The following is a 24,263-nucleotide window of genomic DNA, read 5'->3' as shown; positions in this document are numbered from 1 at the left end:
GTTTTCAGGGGGCAGGCAGACCCTAAATGGGGAGTGGACGAGCAACAGAGGCTGATTCATAGGAACAGATTGCTGACTCACTGGCAGGAGGCTGGGGTGTGGCCCCCAAGACTAAAGGTCTCCCTTTATTTCACTCTGCTTGTTACTTTACTTAAAACATGTGCACACGTGTTCACGCACGTGCTCACACACACATACACAAGCACAGCTCTCCATCACGCCTCTGAAACTGCACAGGGTGCCCCCAGCCTGGTTCACTCGAGAATCACTTTCTCGCGGACTCTCCACTTGCCACATAGACCTACCTGGTCACTTTCCCATTGCGCGCTCAGTCTCCATTTGGACCCGTTTTCTCGCCCCACCACCTTGCCTCTCCTTCTCTGGCTACTGACTTTTCTCCTCCTGTCATGACAGGAAGGCTCTATGGGGACAAGGAATAGGGTAAGACTAAAGCCAGGGAATCTGGTGGGATATGTACGAGGAATCAAGCACCTCCTTGAGATCCTCTATGTTTTAAGGGGCTTGACGTTGGCTTCCCTGGCACCTGTTTCCCACAGCTACGAGATCAGAGGAATTCTTGAGTGCTTTGTAGTCTGAGCCCAAAGATTACTGGCATTAACTGCATTCTCTGGGACAAAACACACGCCCGATCAGTATGGAGTTCCCGGGGCTCTCTGGACCCCACCCTGTCTGTTGGCAACACAGCACTGTTAGCCCGTTTTCAATGTTCTCCCCTAGATCACAGGGGCTGGCAACCTGGAAACTACATTTTCTGGAACCTCATGGATGCCGCCAACGAGAGACACTTGCCCAGTACTTAGAAGGCAGAACTTACCATTGTTCCTCTGACAGCAGCGGGCAGATGCACGGGCTCTGCAGGTCGGAACTTTTGCAGCAGACTGCAAAGCCCCCAGCTCCATGCTACAGGCAGCTGGACACATCGCTGGTGGTTTCCAGCACGATCTGCACTCTGAAAGCCTGTAGTACGCCTGAGCGCCACAGCTGTTTCCCTGACCTTCACTCCGCCAGCCCTCCAGGGTTTGGAAGCATCACATTCCCTCTTAAATCTCTTCCTCCTTGAGAGATCCAGAGCGAGTCCTGTTTTCCTCTCTAGTGTATCTGGTCATGAAGAATACCAAGCATCACTTGTGTATTTAACTCGGTGTCTAAAATGTTGGCTTCCCTGGGAATATCCAAGAACACTGGCATAGAAAGGCATGGCCGTCCACTGGGGACTCGGCACAGTGAATGAGTGACAGGATCAGCAGCAGTGATGTCCCGAGTCTCCTTAATCTCAAGCTTTCTGAAACACGTTTCCTCGCTTGTCCCATTTCACCTGTTATATCACAAGGCCCTGGAGAGCAGGAACAGTCTCTTTTCTTTTTGTATAAAGTCCTGAGTAACAAACTCCAAGTCACCATCCAAATCACTGGTTGTCCTATAACTTTATAGAATTAAATGCTGCTGGCAAACACGTCTCACCCTCTGAGAATCCAAGAGCTTTTGCTAGAGAGACCATTTCACATGATGGTGGCCACAAGAAGGGATTTGAGTTGCTTTCCCCACGGCCTCCCAGAGAGCTGTGGACTCACTGCAGGTCAGGGGCAGGCAGGGGCTCATGCCCAGTGCCCTGGGGAATATTCAACTCCACTCACCCTCTAGCCGTGCTGCTAAATTTCCGCCTTTCATCAGACTTCATTCAGTCTCCTTCTCTTCGATGACGGCCGTGTCCACTCTTGAAAATGTGTCCGCAGAGTCCTCTCTCTGAGATCATTGAGAACAAGCTCAGCTGTTTAGACACAGAGAAATGAAGACAAAAGGAGAAACAACTTCATTACACAAAGAGTCATTTGAGCACCTACTGTGTACTGAGCACACTGTGCTAAGGTGCTGGGAATACAGCAGAGAGCAAAACAAGCTCGCAGATCATGTTCTAGCAGCTGAGACAGCTAATAAGCAAGTACATCAGTGAGCAGGCCAGGTCACGCCATCTGGTGATAACTGTCATGAGGAGACAGAACAGGTGATGTGATGAAGAGTGACCAGTGGTGAGTGGGCGAGTGGGCAGCGGTGTCTTCAGAGAAGGCCTCTCTGGGGAGGGAAGGTGTGAGGAGCCATCTCCCAGAAGAGCTGGAGGGAAGCAACCAGGAACAGAAGGGCAAGGAGGAGCTTGGCATGTGGGGGGACAGAGAAGGCCAGGGGGGTCAGAGCCGAGTGAGAGAAGGGACTAGTGGCAGAAAAGAGGCCAGATCAAAGGCCAGGTCAGAGCACGCTGGGCCTGACACATATGTGGAAAGAGCTGGATTTTATTCCAAGGCATTGGGAGGCCCTGGGAAGATTTTAAACAGCTCCTGGCAGGATCAGGATTGGCAGCCACTCTCCATACACAAGGCTCCTACTGGCCTCTCTCTGACCAACAACCGCAGCGCCATTGTGTCATGTGTCCACCCCTAAGTCTCCCGTCCTGAGTCCCCTTCAGCACATCTTGAGACGAAGTCTCCGAGCCCTAAGGCAGTCTGGTGAACCTCTCACGATGCTCTCAGATTGGCCAGGGCCTCTTTTAAAGCTTAGTACACAGAACTTAATGCACCACTGCACGCATGCTCACTCCAGCCCCGACAGAAGAGGTTCACCCTCCCTCATCCTGGACCCGGGCAGATGCGACCTCCGGTCATATTGGCATCTGCTAGGAACCCCATCACAGTGAGCCTCCTGCTGAGCTGGCCGGCAGCTAGGACCCTATGGCTTGTTAGGGTACACACAGAAAACCCCACGGTTTGTTAGAGCACACACACTTTCCCATTTATCCATCATCCATCCATCCATTCGTTCATTAAACAAACGGCATTTATTGAATATCTACTGTGGGCCAGGCCCTGTGCCTGGTACTAGGATACAGCAATGAACCAGGCAGTCGAAGTGGTCCCCGCCTGTGTAAGGTATCTACTGCTGCATAACAAATTACCACACACTTAGCAGATTAAAACAACACCCATTTATCATCTCACAGTTTCTGTGGGTCAGGGGTCTGGCCATGGCCCTGTTGAGCCCTCTGCTCAGGGTCTCACTGGGATGCAATCAAGGTGTCGGCCAGGACTGAGATCTCACCTGAGGCCCAGAGTCTTCTTCCAGGCTCACTGGGTGTTGGCAGAACCTAGTTCCTTGTGATTGTAGGACTGATACCCTCAGCCACTAGAGGCCACCACAGTTCCCTGCCACATGGCCCTCTCCACCACACAGCAGCTTGTTTCTGTTGCTTGTCTGTTGCTTCATGGCTCTGACTCCTAGGGTTCACCTGATTAGGCCAGGGCCACCCAGAATAATCTCCCATTTGATTAACTCAAAATCAACTGATTTGGGACCTTAATTATATCAGCAAAGTCCCTTCATGTTTGCCATGCCACGTCATACTCACAGGTCTCACCCATTCTCAAGGGGAGGGTTTTATACAGGGTATGCACACCAGGGAGCAGGAATCTCAGGGGCCATCTGCCACACTGCCCTGATGGAACCTCCCTAACAGTCAGGAAGGCGAGCCCCAACATGTGATGGAAAGGGGGCCAGCAGGGAACAGGGCACTGCAGAAGAGGGTCCCCCTCCGTCCCTGGCTCCAGGAGGGCCTGGTTGAGGGCCATGACCACCACCGCCTGCCACCCAGAGCGCAGCTCAGCCTTCTCTGCTCACACACGCTCCTCACACATTCAGTGACAATGGGCAGTGGCTTATTCATCATTTCAGATTGCCACTTTCTGTTTTCTCCGATACCCACTTTGATACCCTGACATTTCTGATCAGCCCATCACACTCTGTCAATTGTTTACATCTCCCTCTGCACTGATTGCCTTTTCCGCTATGTTCTTGGCCCTTCCCAGTCCTGGTGCGCGATGCTTACCAAGAGGTTCAGAGTCACGCACCCTGCTGTCCACACCAGGGGATTTCCAACAAAGTCTGCTACATCCCCATGTCAGTCATCTCCCAAGACGCTCACAGCTTATGCTCCAATCTCAGGATAGAAGCTGCCTGACAAAAGGCAGCCCGTGCTGGGTGTTCATCCACTCAAGCCCAAGCAGAAACTCCCTCTCTGCCCCTTCCCAGGCAATAACTACAGGCCTGTTTCCAGAACCTGCAGGTGGACAGAACTGCCCCCACGCTTTTCACCTGCCTTTCCATCTGGCCCAACAGCAGGACCTGCTGCCCAACCCACTGGCCTTCCCTGTAGTCTCCACCACCACCACCTCTCCCGACCCCACAAGCACGCACTAACTCATGTTCCCATTCTCTGCTTTCCTTCTCCAGTCCACACCGCACCACAACAGGGGTGGTCTTCTGACAACAATGCATCACTGCCTTACGGACATCCCTTAAGGGGCTTCCCACTGCACTAAGAACGCAACGCAATCTTCCCTCTATGGTCTACAAGGCCCGGCAAGACTTGTCGCCTGCCTACCTCCTGTGCCATCCCAAGCCCGCCCACATCCAGGTGCAGGCCTCATGGGTTTCTTTCAGGGCCTCAGGTTCCTGTCCACGGCAGGGTGTGCATGCGTGTGCTGTTCTCTTTACGTGGACCATTTCCTCCTGCCCTGTGGGAAAGCGATAAATTTCACATAAATGGTGTTGGGACAAATGGACAAGTGTTTGGAAACAAAAAAGGAAAAACAGTGTTTAGCTCCTGCATGACTCCTACCTGCTCCACAGGCTCTCACTTACACACCAATATCTAGATTAGCACTCTCCCAACCACCCCGGCTGGAACAGGCTCCCTCTGCTATTCTCCATCTTATCATCTTGCTTGTTTGCTTCATATTATGTATCATAATTTTCAGCTATTTTACTAATTTGTCTGTTTACTTTTTTTCCTGTCTCCGTGCCAGAATGCAAATTGCTGTAAGGCGGGACCATGACACTGTTGCTCACCATTACATCCCCAGTAACTACACTGCCTGGCACACGCTCAAAAAAAATCTGTGGGATGAAAGAATGAATGAATGAGTGAATGAACGCTAACGCTGTGCTGTGAAAACTGTCAGTCTATTGTATGATTCTAAATGTAAGAGGGCAGAAGGGAGGGTCCTGTCAACTTTATATTAGAATCCATTCTAAAGGTATCGTAATTAAAACTGTGCATTTCCAACGAAGAGTGAAAACAGAAACAAATCAATGAAACAGAATAAAACGTCAGGCAAGCAAACACATCATTCAAATATTCAAACAGTTGCTTTTCAAATTAGCAGGAAAAGAAGAGATTATTCAAAAACTCATATGGGGCAATTAGCTAACAACAAGGAGAAAAGATAAGCTAGAGTCCCACCTGTTACAATCAAATAAATAAATTTGAAATGGCCAAAAAATTTGAATAGAAAGTTAAACTATAATATTAACCAATAAAATTTCTGTTAATTACAATGTAATCTTGGAAATCCTGAGTACGACACTAGAGAAAACAGTGATACATTTGATGATGTAAAAATGAAAAAAATCATACTTAAAAACAATTATTGTAGTAGCAAGACTTCCAGACAAGATGGAGGAAAAAAACCAGCAATCTTTCTGCCCATAAAACAAGTATAGAACTGGACCAAAATTATCAAAAGCAAACATATCAGCACTCTGGAAACTGACCAAAGGCAAACAACAAATTAGAAGTGTTTATTCACAAAAAGCTACTAGAACTTTGATTAAAAAGAGTGGGAGTCTGTGTCTCTCTTTCCTCCCAGGGCTGTCCCCACCCACTTCCCCAGCTCAAACGGCACAGTAGTTTTGTCCCAGCAAAGCTGGCTGTGAGAAGCATCATCTTCACTGCCAAAGGGGGCTGCCCTATTTTGGAGCAGAGGACAAATTTGTGCCTGGTGGTGCTGTCAGTAAAAGCTGCAAATTCAGAAGAAAATTAGTGGATATACTAATACGAAGTTGTGGTCCCAATCGAGCTGCGTGGGGGAACAGCCAGAATTTTAATGGGGAGATGCCGGAAGAGCTAAATAAGCTACCCACACATCCATGGCTGCCTGGAGAACTCCTGGTACATGCAGGTAAGACTCAAGAGAGCCCGTATAAAACTAAAACTAAACCTGGAGGCAAAATTGAAAATGGCCTGAACATGGGATATACTCCACAACCTAAGTACAAATCAATCAGCAGAGTGTGGTACCTTTATGAGCCCAAGATGCCTGAGAATAACATCCTCCCAATCAGTGGTTGACTACTCATCAATGCAGACACAGGGGCAACTCTTAGGAAGCCAGGCTAAAACACAAAAGTACAAATTTTAAAAACTAAGCAAACCACATATGCTTGGAAGACTGATTCTACAGATTAAGTTCAGGCAAGTCATTAAAGAAAAAAACCCTCAAGGGAAAAATCACAATCCGGAGTTGCTACAATATATTATTTTAAGTGTCCAGTTTTCAACAAACAAATCACAGGACATACGAAGAAACAGGAAAGTATGAACTATACTCAGTGCAAAAAGGAATCAATATAAACTGATGCTGAGTGGGTCCCAATGTTGGATTTGAATTTAGCAGACAGAGACTTCAAAGCAAGCAATTATAATGAATATGTTCAAAGAATTAAAGAATATTATACTTAAAGAATTAAAGGAAAATCCCTGCTTCACACCATATACAAATGTTAACTCAAAATGGAGCAGCAACCTAAAAATAAAAGCTAAAACCATAAAACCCTTAGAAGAAAATATAGGAGTAAATCTTCACAATCTTGGATTTGGCAGTGAATTAGGTAGGACACGAAAAGCACGAGCAACAAAAGAAAAAATTGATAAATTGGACTAAATCAAAATTAAAAATGTTTACATATCAAAGGAGAGTATTCAAGAAAGTAAAAGAGAAACCTACAAAAAGGGAGAAAATATTTGTAAATCATATATCTGATAAGATTCTAACATCCAGAATATATAAAGAATTCTTAAAACTCAACAACGAAAAAGACACACACCCAATTAAAAAATGGGCGAAGTACTTGAATAAATCTTTCTCTAAAGAAGATATACAAATGGCCAACAAGTGTATGAAAATATGGTCAACAGCATTAGTCATCAGGGAAATGCAAATGAAAACCACAATGAGGTAACACTTCACACCTTACCTGGAAAATAACAAGAATTGGTGAGTATGTGGAGAAATTGAAACCCTCACACATTGCTGGTGGGAATGTAATATGGTGCAGCACACAGTAGAAAATAGTTTGCTGATTCCTCAAAAGGTTAAACACAAGTTAGTATATGACCCAACATTTTCCACTCTTAGGAATATATCCAAAAGAACTGAAAACAGGTACTCAAACAAAAACATGTGCATGCGTGGTCATAATAGAAATGTTCACAATAACAAATAGGCAGAAACAGCCCAAACGTCCATCAAAGGATGAATGGATAAATAAATTGTGGTACTCATATACAATGAAATCTTATTCAGCCATAAAGAGAAATGAAGTATTGATACATATCACAATGCAAATGAACCTCAAAAACATTATGCTCAGTGAAAGAAGCCAGACACAAAATATCACATATTGTATGGTTCCATTTATATGAAATATTCAGAATAGGTAAATCCACAGAGACATAACACAGATTGGTGGTTCCCAGACTCTGAGGGGAAAGAGGAATGGGGAACAACTGCTTAATGGGTACAAGGTTTCTTTTTGGAGTGATGAAAATATCGGAACAACATTGTGAACATACTAAATGCTACTGAATTGTACACATTAAAATAGTTAATTTTATTTTATGTGAATGTCATCTTAATTAGAAAAATCAAAGAAAAGAATTAAAGGAAACTACAATGAAAATGATTCAAACCAAGAACCAAAATATAGAAATATAAAATATAAAAAAGAACTAAATGAAAATTCTAGAGTAAAAAATAAAATAACCAACATGAGTTTTCACTAGATGGGTTCAATATCATATCTGAGATGGCAGAATAAAGAATCAGTAAACTTGAAGATAGAAAAATGGAACATGAAGAACAGAGAAAAAAAATTTTTACTAACAGAAATATAAGACTTGTAGAACAACAACAGCATAATGACACACATCTTTTGGGAGTTCCAGAACTTGAGAAGAGAGAGAAAGGTGCAGAAAAAAGAATACTCAAAGAAATAATAGCCAAAAAGTTCCCAAATTTGATGAAAAAGAGTAATTTACAGAAGCTCAAGCCAAACAGGATAAATATATTGCAGTCGGCCTGTTGAAAGCCAAAGACAAACAGAAAATCTTGAAAGCAGCAAGAATAAAATGATTCAGCATGCACAGGGGAATAAGAATACAATTAACAGCTGACTTTGTATCATAAACAATGTAGGCCAGAAGGCAGTGGAATGACATATTCAAAGTGCTAGGGGAAAAAGTAAAGCTATTAACCAAGAATTCTATATCCAGTAAAACAACCCTCCAAAAATGAAGGCAAAATAAGTTTATGTTCATATAAACACTAAGTAAGTTTGTTGGTAGCTGACCTGCTTTTTAAGAAATACTATAGGAAGTTCTTCAGGCTGAAAGGAAATGACACCAGATAGTAACTCAAATCTACAGAAAGATGTGCAGCACAGAAATAGTAAATATGTGGGTAAATAGAAAAGACCATTTAATTTTTTACCTTTTCTTCTTTTAATTTCTTCTAGAAACATAAAATCACAAAGAGAAATCATAAAATTGTGTCATTGGGCTTATAAAACATAGAGATATATGTGACAATAATATTACAAAGGAGGGGGAAGGAAATGGTTCTATATTGAAGCAAAATGGCTATATTTTACTTGAATTAGGTCAATATTAACCTGAAGTAGATTGTGATACCTCAATATGTACATTTTAAACCCAGAGAACAACTATTTTGTTGTTAGTGCCATTAAGTCGATTCTGACTGTTAGCAACCCTGTGTACCCTGCCCAGTGGAACCCTGGCCAGTCTTTTCATGCCATCCTCTCACCTCCTGGCACTGTATCAGACAATGCTCTGCTGCTATTCACAGGGTTGTCATGGCCAATTTTTCAGAAGTGGGTGGCCAGGTCCTTCTTCCTGGTCTATCTTAATCTGGAAGCTCACTGAAACGTGTCCACCATGGGGGACCCTGTTGGTATTTGAAATACTGGTGGCATAGCTTTCAGCATCACAGCAACATGCAGCCACCACAGTATGACAACTGACAGATGGGTGGTGTGGTTCCCTGAAAGGGAAACGAACCCAGGCCACAGTGGTGAGAGCACCAAATCTTAACCACTAGAGCACTAAGAGCAAGCGCTATGGGGAAAATGAAACTAAAACTAAAAAAAAATTTTTTAAGTTTAAAAAACAGAGGAATAAAAATGGTATACTAAAAATGCGTATTTAACACAAAAGAATGCAGTAAAGAGGGACAGAAGAACAAAAAGAATATGAGACATATTGAAAACCAATAGAAAAATGGCAGTGTAAATCCAACTACATCCATAATTATATTAATATGAAAGAACTAAACTCTCTAAACAAAAGGCAGAGATTATCTAATTGGATTTAAAAAAAGCAAGATCCAATTATATTTTATCTATAGGAGACACACTTTAGACTCAAAAATACAAACAGACCAAAATAAAAGGATAGAAAAAGATACAACATGCAAATATTTACAATAAGATAGCTGGAGTGGCTATGTTAATATCGGGCAAAATCTATTTTAAAATAAGAAATTTTTCTAGAGATAAAAAGGGGTATCTCAAAATGATACAAGGGTGAATACATCAGGAAGGTATAAAAATTGTAAAGTATATGAATCTAATACTGGAGCCTCAAAATACAAGAAGAAAAACCTGACAGAATTGAAAGGAGAAATAGATAATTCAATAATTATAATTGGAGATTTCAATAATCCACTCTAAATAATAGATAGAATAACTAGACATAAAATCAGTAAAGATATAACACTTGAACAATACCATCAGCCATACTGACTGAAGGGGCATTTATAGAATGCATCAACAACAGAATACTTTCTTTTCAAGTGCATGCAGAACATTCTCCAGGATAGATATCTGGCCATAAAACAAATCTCAATGAATCAAAATGATCTGAATCATGTAAAAGACATTCTCTGGCCACAATGGAATTAAATTAGAAATCCAAAACAAAGAAATTTTGAAAATTTGGAAAGTCAACCACACATTTCTCAATAACCAATAACTCAAAGAAGAAATCTCAAGGGTAAATAGAAAATACTTTGAACAGAATGAGAGTGATAACACAATGTATCAAAAATTATTGGGGTAGCAAGGAAGAGTGAGTGGAAGGATTATAAAGGATCACAAAGAGCATGAGGAAATTTTTGGAGGTGACAGAAATGCTTATTATCTTGAGCATGATTTCTTGGGTATATACACATGTCAAAACATTAAACTGTATATTTTCAAGATGTGCAGTTTATTATGAGTCAATTATATTTCAAAAAAACTGTGAAATTGTGTGGGATGGAGGTAATGCAGCATTTAATGGTAAATTTATAGCATTAAAAGCTCACATCAAAAAGAAGAAAGATCTCAAATAAATACTCAAGCATCCACCTTAAGAAACTAGAAAAGAAGAGTAAATTAAACTGAAAGCAAGCAGAAGGAAGAAAATAATAAGTGTCAGAGAATAAATAAATGAAAATGAAAACAGAAAAACAATAGAGAAAATCAACAAAACAAAAAAATGGTTCTTTGAAAAGATTAACAAAATAAAACTTTATTGAGAGGGACCAATCAAAAAAGAGAGAATACACAAATTACCAAAATCAGAAATGAAAGAGGTTTCATAATCACCAAACCTAAAAGAGTTAAAAGGATTACAAGGAGAGACTATGAATAACTTGATGCCAACAATGTTAGGCAACTTAGATAAAATGAACAAATTCCTAAGACAGATGAAAAATTACCAAAAACTGACTCAAGAAGAAAGAGAAAATCTGAATAGAACTATAACAAATAAATAAATTGAATTAATAACTAAAAATCTTCTCACAAGGAAAAGCCTGGGCCCAGATGGCTGCATTAATGTATTCTATCAATATTAAAGAAATAATATCAACCTTCACAAACTCTTTCAGAATAGAGGAGGACAAAACATTTCCCAACTCATTGTCTGAGGCCAGTATTACACTGATATCAAAGTCAGAAAAAAAATCACGAGAAAAGAAAACTAAAGATCGATATTACTAATGAGAAAAAATCCTTAATGAAATATTAATTAATAGTAACATTAATATTCATTAATTAATCCTTAATTAACCCAGCTACATTTTTTAAAGGATTACTATATAACATGAAATGATATTTATCCCAGGAACACAAGATTGGTTTAACATCTGAAAATCAATTAAAGTAATACACAACATTAATAGAATAAAGGACCAAAAACCCACATGATTTTCTCAATTTGACATAATCCACATCCATTTATGACAACTGCCAGCAAACTAGGAACAGGAGAGAACTTCCTCAACCTGACAAACGGCACCTATGGAAAACCTACATCTAATATAATGATGACTGAAGAAAAGCTGCATGATTTCCCCCTAAGATCAGGACTAATCTTGATTATTGATTCTTCTATTCACCATTGCAGTAGAAGACCTAGCCAATGCAATAAAGCAAGAAAAAGAAACACATATAGATTGGAAAGGAAGAAGTAAATCTCTCCTTCTAAAGAACATAAAAAGCTACTAGAATTAATAAAATAGTTCACCAAAGTCACAGAATACAAGATCAACATACAAAAATCAATTGTATTTCTATACACTAGCAATAAACAATCCAAAAATGAAAAAAAGAAAACACTTTCATTCATAATAGTATCAAAACAAATAAACAAAGTGCACTTAGAAATAAACAAAGAAGTGCAATATTTGTGCACTGAAACTACAAAACTGCAACACATGTACACTGAAAACTACAAATCATTGCATGGAACAACATGAATGAAACTTGACATCACTATGCTAAGGTGAAAGAAGCCAGATGCAAAAGACTACATAGCGTATGATTCCATTTATATGAACTTGATAGAAAACACCAATCGATGATGATATACAGCTCATCAGTGGTTGTCTGGCACTGAGAGCTGGGAATGGGAATTGACTGCAAATAGTAACCTTTAGGGAGTAATGGCAATGTTCTAAAACAGCATTGTGATCATTGTTGTACAACTCTTTACGTTTACTAAAACTCATTGAATTGTACACCGATAACAGGCAAGTGCTATGGTATATAAATTATACTTCAATAAAGCTGTTAGAAAATTTAAAAATTATTGTGACACTTCCACTTTTGATAATGGTAGAAGAGATTATTTGATCTGCCATCCCCCAGGACAACTAGATAATATATTAAAAATTAAAAGCAAACAAATAGACAAAAACAAGCTAAGGAAACACAAATCTAACAAAATAATGAAGAATTACTAAGTCATGATCAACAGGAAATGGAGGCCCAGGAGACCAAACATTTGAGGTTCCTTTTTTGCCTGGGGATAAACATCAATTGCAGAGGAGGCAACGGAGAGGTGCTTTTAACAGCCTCATAGAACAACCAAGGATTGCGGCCCAGGACTCAGCAAGGCAGGGAAGAGGAACCAGCTCTCAAAGATGAAGTATTGAAAATTCTTTTGCTTTTGAAATTGAGAATAAGTCAAGAAAAAGAAATATAAAACATTATACAAAAAATATGAGAGTTGGAAAGGAAGTAAAACATTGCAAATATAGAAAATCCAAAAGAATCTACAAATTAGTAAAATTAATAAGATCATAATCAATAATAAGAATAACTGCTTTTTTATTTATCAGTCACAAACACAAAACAAAATTAATAAACACTATTTACAAAAAATATCAATACAAGTATACATCAAAAACTTTGTAATAAACCTAACAAAAAAGTGAAGAGCTCTACACAAAAAATTATAATAACATTATTGATAAAAATTTAAAAGGGCAAGAGATAGTTCATGTTCACGGATTGGATATTCAGTTTGGTAGAATTGTCAGTTTTCTCCAAAATTATCCATCCAGTGTGAGCCCAATAAAAATTCCAACAGTTTTAGCTTGTTTATTTCTTTTTTACAAGCTTGACAGGCTGATCATATCAGTTTTCTATTGCCATGAAACAAGTTATCACAAACTTAGAGCCTTGATAAAGCACACATTTTCTCACATTTTCTGTGGCTCAGGAGTCCAGGCACGACTTAGCAGGGTCTTTGCTCAGGGTCTCAGAAGGCTGCAATCAAGGTGTTGTCACGCTGTGTTCTCATCTGGAGATGGGAGTTCTCTTCCAAGCTCACGTGGTTGCTGGCAGAATTTAGTCCCTTGCACTTGTAGCACTGAGACCTCAGCTCCTCAAGGCTGCCCACCATTCCCCACCATGCAGCCTTCTCCACGGCCAGTTACAGGACAGCAGCTTGCTTCCTCAAAGCCAGTAGAAGAGTCTCTCTCCTTCATGCTAGCAAGACCGAGTCTGTGTGTGTGTGTGTGTGTGTGTGTGTGTGTGTGTGTGTGTGTGTGTCCTAATCATGAGGATGACAGCCCATCACCTTCACCATATTTTATCGACCAGAAGCAAGCCACAGGTCCTGCCCACAGTCGAGGAAAGGAGATCTATAAGGGTGTGAATAATCGCAAGCAGGACTATGAGGGCCATCTCAGCATTCTGCCTACCGTTATAATCCTAAAATGTATTTGAAAATGCAAATAGCCGAGATAGTTTTGAAGAAGAAAGGGAAGGAGAACTTGCTGTACCAGATATCAAGATATTATCATAAAGCTACAGTAAATAAGACAGCATGGCATCGGTTCAAGGACAGATAAACTGATCAACAGAACAAGGTAAAGAACACAGACACAGATCCATCCACTTAGAGACATTTGCTTTAGGGGAGGAAATGGTACTTCAGAGTCTAGGAAACGGTAATGTAACAACTAGGTATTTGTTAGGGAAAAAAATCGACCCCTACCTCACACGGTACAAAAATCAATTCCCAGAGGATTGTAGATCTAAGTGTGGATGGCAAACTAACAAAGCAGCTGGGAAATAATATAGGAGAGCATCTTTACGACCATGAGGTAGATTTTACTATATTAAAATTAAGAACTTCTGTTCATCAAAAGATGCCAACAGAAGCATGAAAAAAACAACAAACCATGGGAAGAGATCTGTGATACATAACACTAACAAAGGGCTCATAACCAAAACCACAAATTTATAAGGAAAAGACAGGTAAGCCAGAATAAACATGACCAGGCACTTATGAAAGAGGATATCCAAATGGCCAATGAACTTGTGAAAATGTGTTCAACCCCGTTAGTCATCTAGGCAATGCTAGTTAAAATCACAATGAGATACCACTGTGCACACACCTGAACGGCTGGAATTTAAAAATTGAAAAAACTAACAACACTATGTTTTGGCGAGGATGTGGAGCCACAGGAATGCTCATACACTCTGTAGGGGATAAATTGTACAACCACTCTGGGAAAATGTTTGGCAGTATGTACCGAAGCTGAACGTACACATGCTTTAGCACAATTTTAGTTATATACCTAAAAGAAATACGTGTATGTGCACCAAGAGATACATACAGGAATACTCATGGCCACCTTATGCATTGCACCAAAAACTGGAAATGACCGAAGTGTCCATCAACAGCATAATGGAAATATACATGGTGGTATAGTCATAAAATGGAAACCTACAGAGCAATGAAAAGGAAAGAACTCCACCCATAGGCAAGGAGCACGAAAGAACACAGTATATGTTCTCATTATCTGAAGTTCAAAACACTGACAAAACTAAGCTACAGTGTTTAGAGATGCATGCTTAAGTGGTAAACTATTAAGCAAAATAAGGAATTGCATGCCTTAAAAGTTAGCATCATGTTGTGTTGTTTTGTTTTGTTTGTTTTGTTTTTTGCTGGGGAAGAGAGGGCTGTGATCAGGAAGGAGCACAGACAGGTTCTGGATGGCTGGCAGGGCCAGGAGTTACACAAGGATGCACATGTGATCATCCTTGTGCTGATGTTTCTATTCCGTGCACTTTTCTATATGTGTGTTATATTTCACAATAAAAAAGTTTTAATAACATTAGATAGTAATTTATTGCAATATATATATATGATAAAAATTTTACATCTTTAATATATAATTGGCTTTTACAAATCAAATGGGCAAACAACTGTTAAATAGAAAAACAGAAAATTCAAAAACTAGAAATACAAACGTCCAATAAACACTTTTGAAGAGTCAATCTTGGAAATCAAAGAACGTTAGTTTAAATATACAATAGACATGTCCAATAATAAGGGAATTTCCATGCAATAGGCATTATTAACCATTAAAAATGATGTTATAAATAATATTTGTGACGTGGAATCATAGTCATGACATAGTAAGTGAATAATACAAGTAATAAAATTATTTGAATACTGGGGGGGAAGCCCTTAATATATTAAATGAAAAGTTCATGTTATAGAACTGAATATAAATTATGATCTATTTTTTAAAAGAAACCTATATGTGGATATGTATTTATGTCTATGCATATGAAACAATAGGATGATATCTTTCAAAAGGTTGATTTCCATCTCTGAGTGCTGAGATTACAGATGATTTTAATTTTATAATTTTCTTTATGTGTGTGTTCTAAATTTTTCACAGTGAGCATGTATTAGTTACGAATATGGAAAAAAGAATGTTGTTTTTTAACGAGAGGCCAAGAATCATGGAACGTCAGCGTCATGAAGCTGTGGGCACATGGCGGGCGGGGAAGGTGGGTGCTTTCTCCTGTCCCTCCTCATCCGCCACCCACTTAGCCCATGTTGGCAGGGATGATTTTTTTTAAATAAATAAGATAGATCAGCATCTAACCTGTCTGGCAGCAGAGAGATGATTCTCTGTCCAAATGGCAGTGCTCAGGCAGGCAGTAAACACAAGAACCTCCGATGGAGCCCACCAGCTCACGTGGCAGCCAGCCAGTCGGGAGTGAAGCGAGGATTTCCATATATGAAAATTTGCACATGCCTGCTGGTGGGGTCAGTGGCAGGTAAAAATCCGGAACAAAGATGGTGTGGAGGCACCTCATTTAGAATTAGTAAAATCTCCAACTATTTTGTTGTTGTCATTACTTTTTGGCCACTGATCAGATGATTTTTTATTTTAATTCTATGTCACTATTAACTCCAGGATGTGAACAAAGACTACTGTCTGAGGCACTTAAAAGGTGCAAGGACACAGCTGAAGCCCCCAACACATTAGCACACTTCCCCAGTGTGGATGACAACAGCTGTGCACACCCACCTGACCCTCTGGGGCAGGGTTAATAAAGGCCTTCGCTTAATTCCTTCACTCCAGGGCGCTCTGCGGAGAGGCGCCCTTTGGTAATTATTACGCCCATAAGGTGAGTCAAGATTACAGTTTATCAGCATCTAATAACCACCTTCAGCAACTTTTCACTTTCTCTTCCTCAGTCTCTCTTCCAGATGAGCAATAGGAACTGCCCAGCTGCGCCTCGGGACACCTGGCAGACAGGAGGCAAGAGTAGGAGAGGCCTCAGGGGAGAGCGGGAGGGAGGGGTGCCACTGCAGCCTCTTCCAGGGTCGGATTCACTCCAGAAGAGGCCGAGCCCTGAAAAGATTATGGGAAAGAGTATGGGGCTCCCTGGCTCCCCTCCTCCACAATTCATAATTAAAAATCTAAATAGGAAACATATATTATGTTCAAGAAAGTCAAAAAAGTCCTGATTTCCTCCCATGATGTCCATTCTGATTTTCAAAGTTATCAAATTTGGTTTTCCTCTTTGCTGCCCAGCTTTGAGGTGTCTTGGGCACTTTGCCCATTAGTGACACTGGGATGGTGTTGTCTCCCACTAGTCCTTTGAGACAAGCTCTAGGTTATGCTTTTCCTCAAAATGTAATGACTTGTATCATTCTGGAAACTTCTTGGAAACAGCAGACTGATTCCTAAAACGTTCCAGGTAAGGGAGCTCCCACACCTCAGCACCACTGTTTCACCAAAGCGTTTGCATTTTGAGGAAACAGAAGCAGCAAGTCACCCGCTGGAGGGATCCAAAGACCAGAAACCAAGTTGTTCCTTATGGTTTTCTTTTTGTTCTAGACTCAGAACTCACATTTTTTAAAAATGGGAAACAGTCTCCATGGCTGGGTTTTCCAGGCTGAATGTTAGACAGAGATGTGTGCATAGCTCACTTGGCCAGAGCACGTGCCAGTAAAGAAATGGTGGATTGGGACTCAGGGGCATCTCGGCCAGCTGCTCAGGACAATCGCCCAGCCATTAATGGGCCCTGACCAAGGTAATCACATCAGCAAACATCTCTTCCCTTCAAAAGCACCGGTCTCAGACTCACCCCTGAAGATGCCTTCCCTGCACCCTACTACATCCAGTGTGGACACAGCCCCGACAGTCATCCTTTTAATTCAACTGCAGTGAAGTGCTCTTGCAGCCCTGACAGTATTCTCTCGTGAGCCAAAGGAAGTGAATAATAATTAAAGGGCCCTTTGGACAATATCCTTCTGTCAGAGGAATCGTATACTCAATAATCTAATTTGTAAAACCTCTTCACTCCCTTTACTGCCCAGGTCCCATTTTCTTTGGCATATATTTTCAGCACTCAACTAATGATGGATAGAGGGAATTAACACATGGTTGATTGTATCTCATAAAGGCAGGTGGATGCATTAAGTTCACTAGGGTCTTGTTCTTCCCAGTACCTTATAATGCAATGTGTTCTCTGAACACACGTGTAAGACACACATTGATAGCAAAAGCTGTATTCTATACAGCCTAATAAAAGGATGCCACATCAAAAGCCAGAGTTAACATCTAACATGTACTATAATCAGAGAGTAAGGGAACTGGTGCAAGGCTGATCCCCCCAAACTGCCTTCACTCACTCCCTCTATCCACACAGGCAAAGCTAAACAGCCAGGAAAGACAACAGGACCGCGGTGCCCGCGATGCTGTGAAGTCCACACTGCAGCATTTTGTCATCACTTGCCCCAGCCACTTCTGAAAATATGAACAAACGCACGCAGTGATGAAAGACATTCCGGATATCTTGGGTGGCCTCTAGAAGCAAAGGAGGAATGTGTTGTTGGGAACATGTTGTAATATATTTCCTAAGTCAACCACTCAGCCTTGTGTCCTGAGCCAATTAAGCAGCACCTAGGGTTGCAGGTCGATGTAAAAAGGGCCTGGAGCTGCGCATGTGGAGGCAGAAGGGTGTGGCGACTCTGTGCTTGGGTTCTGCAGTGGGCTTCCCCAGACCAAACCTGGGCTCTACCATGCCCTTGCCGTGTGACCTTGGGCAGGTTACTCAACCTCTGCGAGTCCCACTTTCCTCACTGCGACAGAGGACTCAATAGCCCTGCCTCCTAGGATTTTTGTGAGGATTAAAGGAGCCAGTCCGTGCAAATCAGTACATTGTCTCTTACAAAGTAAAGGATCGACAGATATTAACTCTCATTATTAGGGCAAATAATAAATTCTATGTGAACTTAAACTATCATTTCCCAAACTCTATTCCATGGAACAATCAGGATGTTAATAGGTGCTCCATAGGAGGAATGAAAAATTGCCTGGTCAGCGAAGGGCAGTAAATAAAGTTGACCTGGTCCCTACTTCTCTGTGACTTTAACAGGTTAAAGAGTTTGTGAATATCTCATGACTGGTCAGGATTCCATGAACACAATTTGGAAATGATGAGCTAAACAAGACTGCAAATGAAATGTTCAGTACATTCGAGAAGCTTCTAGGCATGGACTTTTGTCAAGAGCTTTAGTATGAGGTCAAAATAGAACCAGGAAGATGTCCAGGATGACCTTGAAGTCACCTCCCAATTCTAAAGGAACGGTGGCAAAGTGCAGGGTTCTGCTTAGATGAAGAACAGACTCAAAAAAGAAGCTTGAGTGGGAGGACAATTATCTTCAAAGACTGCTAAGGATGTCAAGGGAGGAATGGAAATAGTGAAAACTGGACATTTGGTTCGATCTCTCAAGAGGAGCGTGATTTTAAAGGAAATAGTAGTCAGTGATTATTTTTTTTTAATAAAAAGCTGTGGCTTTTCCAATATGGCTCTAAAACTAAGCTCTAAGCAGAATCCTCGTGTTCCCACCTGACCCTCAGGAGACCTCCCACAAAATTCTAAATGGAAATCCCAGTGACTGGGTCTTTGACTCAATGACAGAGCCTCTTCGTCCGCCCTCAGGCCTTAAACACCAGCCAGCTTGCTGTGTGGAATCCTGCCACACTTGCCAGCTTCCGCACCAGGCAAAAGGAAAGCACTTTGGCCCACAGACCATCTGCTTCACTTCTCTGGGAAATAGTTTCTTATGAAAAGTGACCCAACCCAACTTGACCACCACACGAGGCTGAGAACAATTTCTGGCCATTCTGAAACCCATTTAAACACTTTCAAAGCATGAAATCATACCAGCCCAAAAGCATCCACTAAAAAAGCAGAAATATTCCTAATGGTCTAAAAATGCTCGTGACAGTAATAGCTTCATTTTCTAAGTATATGAGTAAGATGACTATATATGGGGGTCAGTCGACTGGTTTTCAAGCATCAGTCTCTTTGCTTGAACACTTGAGCACTACACGTGATACGCCACACCACCTCATTAATTTCTATCAAACAGCCTCCATTTCTTTTAAAATTATATTGGAAAGCAAAAATAGATACAGAAAGACATATTTCCTGTCTGAGCAACCCTGGTGCCTTCTCTACGAGACCCCCCAAATTTACCTAAGTCAGAGTCGAAGACGTGCCTGGAATGAGCTTGTAAGCAAGCCCCTTACACTCCACGAAGCTAAGACAGGTGTTCCAAACCGAAGTTTTAAATGATGAGAAGGGCAAATCCTGATGAGCAGGAAAGGTGAAACCCCCAACTTCCAACGTTTCCCCAGATGAAGCCAATATGATTCGAAGGAGGCCTTTCTTACAAAGAAACGCTTCTTCCTGGAGAAGGATCCATGCAGCCGATTAAGACATTTCCCAAGCATTTGCTAACCTACTTACAGGCATCATTGGTCCCTGGGGCCTTGGGACCCCTCCACCTTCTGAACGGAGTACTGAATAGGTAAATGGGTTATATCAGGCCAGGAAATCAATGTGTATACTGTGTTCTCAGCCACAGATGAGCATGTCGAAGCCATTTTATTATAGCTCCAGGAGCCGTATTGATCCAGCTGTAACTACTCAGAGGTGGCCGGCAATCCAATGAGGATGCATCCTTCTGTCCATCCAGCCACCTCCTTCCCCCAATAGTGCTTAGAGAGTAAGTGTTTGCAGATTGGATTAATTTAATGTTTGCTTAATCAAAACTGACTGCCCTGGAACTTAAATGCTATTAATTACTAAGAGAATCCAGAACTAATCCTCTAACACCGTAAGGCCGAGGAGGAACAGCAGCTCTGCAGAGAAAGGGGCACTCGCAAGGAAATTCTGTTTATCATTCTTTCCAGATGTTCATTTTGTTTCCGTCTCCACTTCCACCACCACCGTTCACCCAGCCACTTTCCCCTACAGCCTTCTAGAAAATACTTGCTGCTTTTGTTGCTCTTCTTTGTGGTACAAATGGTGTGTGCATTTGAGGTGCTGGCTGGACACAGAGCCCCAGCCTCTGACGTCTGGCAGTATTCATCACTTCCTTCTCAAGGCTACTCTGGTCAAAGAGCGCCATTGCACCTTGTTGTTAGTCTAGTTAGCGATGGAGATGGTTCTTTCCTAGTGTGCCAAGAGCTCCTCAAGGACAGGGGCTCTGCCTTACCAACCTGTGAAAACCCCGGCACCTACCACGGTGCCTGGTTCATAGTGGGCATCAAAAGGTGTTTGCTGAGTTGAATTTGGGAGGAGACAACGGCCCCCTCCTGAGGCCCTATTTTTACAAAGTCCTCTGCTGTGTTGACTCTCCAGGGACAGCCTCTCACAGGTGTCAGTTCAATGGTACCTCCATCAAATCCTCCACCTTCCCTGCCCTTGGAAAGACAGGAAAGTGTCCCTGGAACCAAGAACCAACGCCTATTTTGCTTATAGATTAAACGCCATAAGAGAAACGCCACTGGAGAAATAGGAGAGAGTATGTCGGCCTCCAAATCTATTCCACCACTTTGCAGAAGGGTAACCATGTAGCACAAAAGACTGGAGCTTAGCCAGAGGGCTGGCGCCAGCCAGGAGGAATGCTGCTAAGGCCCAAAATGTGTGTTTTCCCCCAGCAATACCAGAAGCTTTTAATAAAAATTCTATGCCTCTGTAGTTAGGCACAAGCACACGCCACATCTCTTGAACACCTCACCATTTGTAGTGAATGGTCCCACCGTGCACCACATCTGTGTACCTCGGAGAGAAAGCCCACTCCTATCCAAACGGAATTCCTCTGCTGAGCAGCAGGCCTCAGAGGCAGCCACGCCTTAAAGCAGACACTTTTCTAAAACAGTGTTGCATCTCAGCCCCCAGCATACCACTGGGAGGCTTGCAGCAATTACTACAGGGGTCACAACCTCAAATGCCTACGGTGACACAGAGGTGAAGTAAATGACCAAAGCAAGTAGGGCGGATGTCGATACAGAGTGGTGAGGTCCACAGCAAATTAGGGAGTATGTGCTCCTCCATGAGGGCCACTGTTCCTCAGCTCTCACTGCCTGTTTCCCTGCAGAACTCAGGCTCAGTACGAACAAATCTTCTTCCTGTGTGACATCACCCAAACATGAAATGCTGGCAACCAGTTCAACTTTAAAAACCTGCACACACAATTCAAATAAGGTTTATAGTTTAGTTAATCGTATTGTACCAATGTCGACCCCTGGTTTTGATTAGGTACTATGGTTACCTAAGATATTGTCATTGGGGGAAGAACACACAGGGACACGCAGTGCTATTTTTGCAGGCTTTTGTGAATCTTAAATTATTTCGAAATAAAAAGTTAAACACACACACACAGAGTGCAGGCCAAACTATGTACCTCAGCCAGCCAGGGCTTTTCTCCCCTAAGTTTATTGACATCCTCTGATCAAGTCCAAATAGACTAATGGCAGCTGTGCCTCACAGGCCAAGTGGGATAAGGATCTAAATACCCGGCCTGTGAGCGCCACTCATGGCCAACTACCCTGCTGACCCCTTCAGGGAACCTGTCCCCTAGGGGTGACACCTCTTGTAGATCTAACTCACTCAACTCCTGCCCTTGAAGCCTTTTCCAGATTTCTGAAATCAAACCACCATAGCACCACACAACACCTAATTCATATGCATTTTGCACAAATAATTCTTATTTGATGAATAGAGCGCCAGACTTACAATTCAGCCACAGTGTGGTAAATTACACTGGCCAGATTAACTGTATAAAGAACACGTCTCAAAACAATGATTTCACTTCAAGCTAAGGAGGAACAAGTGCCCTTCCTTTCATTTCTAAATTACATTTTCAATCATAAATATTGAAAATTATGTTTCTGATCACTGCTGTCACCTTGTGAGTAGTGGCACAGGAGCCCCACAGACACACGGTTTTTTACAAAAGGAAAGCAAGAGCCATTAGGATACCCCAACCACTTTGAGTTTTAAAGGTGCGTTCCCCCAGCCCACAGGATTATACATGCACAGCCCGCTGTGGAGCTGGCAGAGGCGGAGACTGGCGGTCCTATGTGCACACTGGTTATTACACACGTGAAATTATTACTCTGGGTGCATTTTAACACCTATTACATATGAGCTGTTTCAAGTGTTTCACAGGTAGGCATGGTATAGCCATTACCCCAGAGATGCAGGCCTGCAATCAGCCTACCTTCTGCATGGTAGACCCCTAAAACATCTGAGCTAGAAGCAAGGGAATTTTTTTTAAATGTAAAATGTGGGCTAGCAGGCTCATCTTCCTGTCAAATAATAACAACAGCCAAGGCTATAAGGATGTAGAGAGCCTTCGAAGGAAGAAAGAATGGGATGTTATGACTGCTTGGCTAGGAGAGCGGCAGGGAAGAATTAGAGCTAGCCCCGTGGTTCTAGCATCTAGAGCAAGATGAAGGGCCTCTGCTAGAAACACAGACTTGGAAACAGAGTTGGTTTGAAAGACTGTAGATGATGAATTAGTTTTGTTGCAGGTATTTGGAAATTAACATAAAAATAAAGACTTTGCCTACAAAGAAGAAACTAAGTACCAGCCTCAACCAACGAAGTGTATCCTTCAAGACACGTATGCCGGGTGCCTCCAGGTAGTCGTACGTCACTTAATAACAGGGATATGTTCTGAGAAATGCTTCGTTAGGTGATTTCGTCATTGTGGGAACATCACAGAGTGTACTTACACAAACCTAGATCATACAGCCTAGTACACTCCTAGGCTGTACGGTACTAATCTTATGAGACCAATATCATACATGGGGTTTGTCATTGACCAAAACATCGTTATGCAATGCATGACTGTGTAATCAACACTAGGTTTAACTCTTCTCTGGATCCACATACAGGTCTGGCGTGTGGAGGAGCGACCAATAGACTCTCTCAGTCTCTCCACCCCATTCACTCAGATCAAGGATGTGCCGACCTCACTACTTGTCCTCACTACTTGTCCTGACCACGCCAAACCAAGGTAAAACTAAGGCATGGCAAAGTTACACACGGAATATTTCATATCATAAAGATAAAGCCCGTAATATATTCTTTGTAATCTTGCATTACAGAACGCCCACCCCACCAAGTGTATATTCCTACCATTTTGAAGGAAAAAGTTTTTTAAGCTTAAAGCTTTATAGACCCTAACCTGGTATCTTCGTAGCTCTCAGTGCCTCGCCCTACCCCTTGGCTCTCACAGTCCTGGTACACGTGCCAAGGTGTTCTGCTGTAACCATGTGCCAGGGAGTGGATGCCAAGGGCAGATAGATAGGAGTTGGTGGATTAATACCCCAGCCATCCCCCCTCAGTTGGAACACCTCTGAGGCTTGTTTTAACACTCTCCCAGACTTCCCAGCTGATTGACCCCCAACTGCCCAGAGCAGAAACCTGCTCACTAACACACCCTATATCAGCTTCCTTCACTTCCCCTCTAGGCCAGATGGGACCAGGACCTAGAGACCCCTATTAGTCAGGGTTCTCCAGAGAAACAGAACCATAGGATGTGGACGTGTATACACAGAGCCAGATTTCTCTTAAAGAATTGGCTCATGCAATTATGGTGGCTGGCAAGTTCAAAATCAGCAGGGTGGGTCGGCAGACTGGAGACACAGGGAATGTTGCAGTTCAAA

This window comes from Ceratotherium simum, chromosome 33 (genome assembly GCF_057802395.1).
Source record: "Ceratotherium simum simum isolate JZ-2026a chromosome 33, ASM5780239v1, whole genome shotgun sequence".
Lineage (NCBI taxonomy): Eukaryota > Metazoa > Chordata > Mammalia > Perissodactyla > Rhinocerotidae > Ceratotherium > Ceratotherium simum.
The sequence above is the reverse complement of the archived record's forward strand: the minus strand, read 5'-3'. Positions refer to the sequence as shown.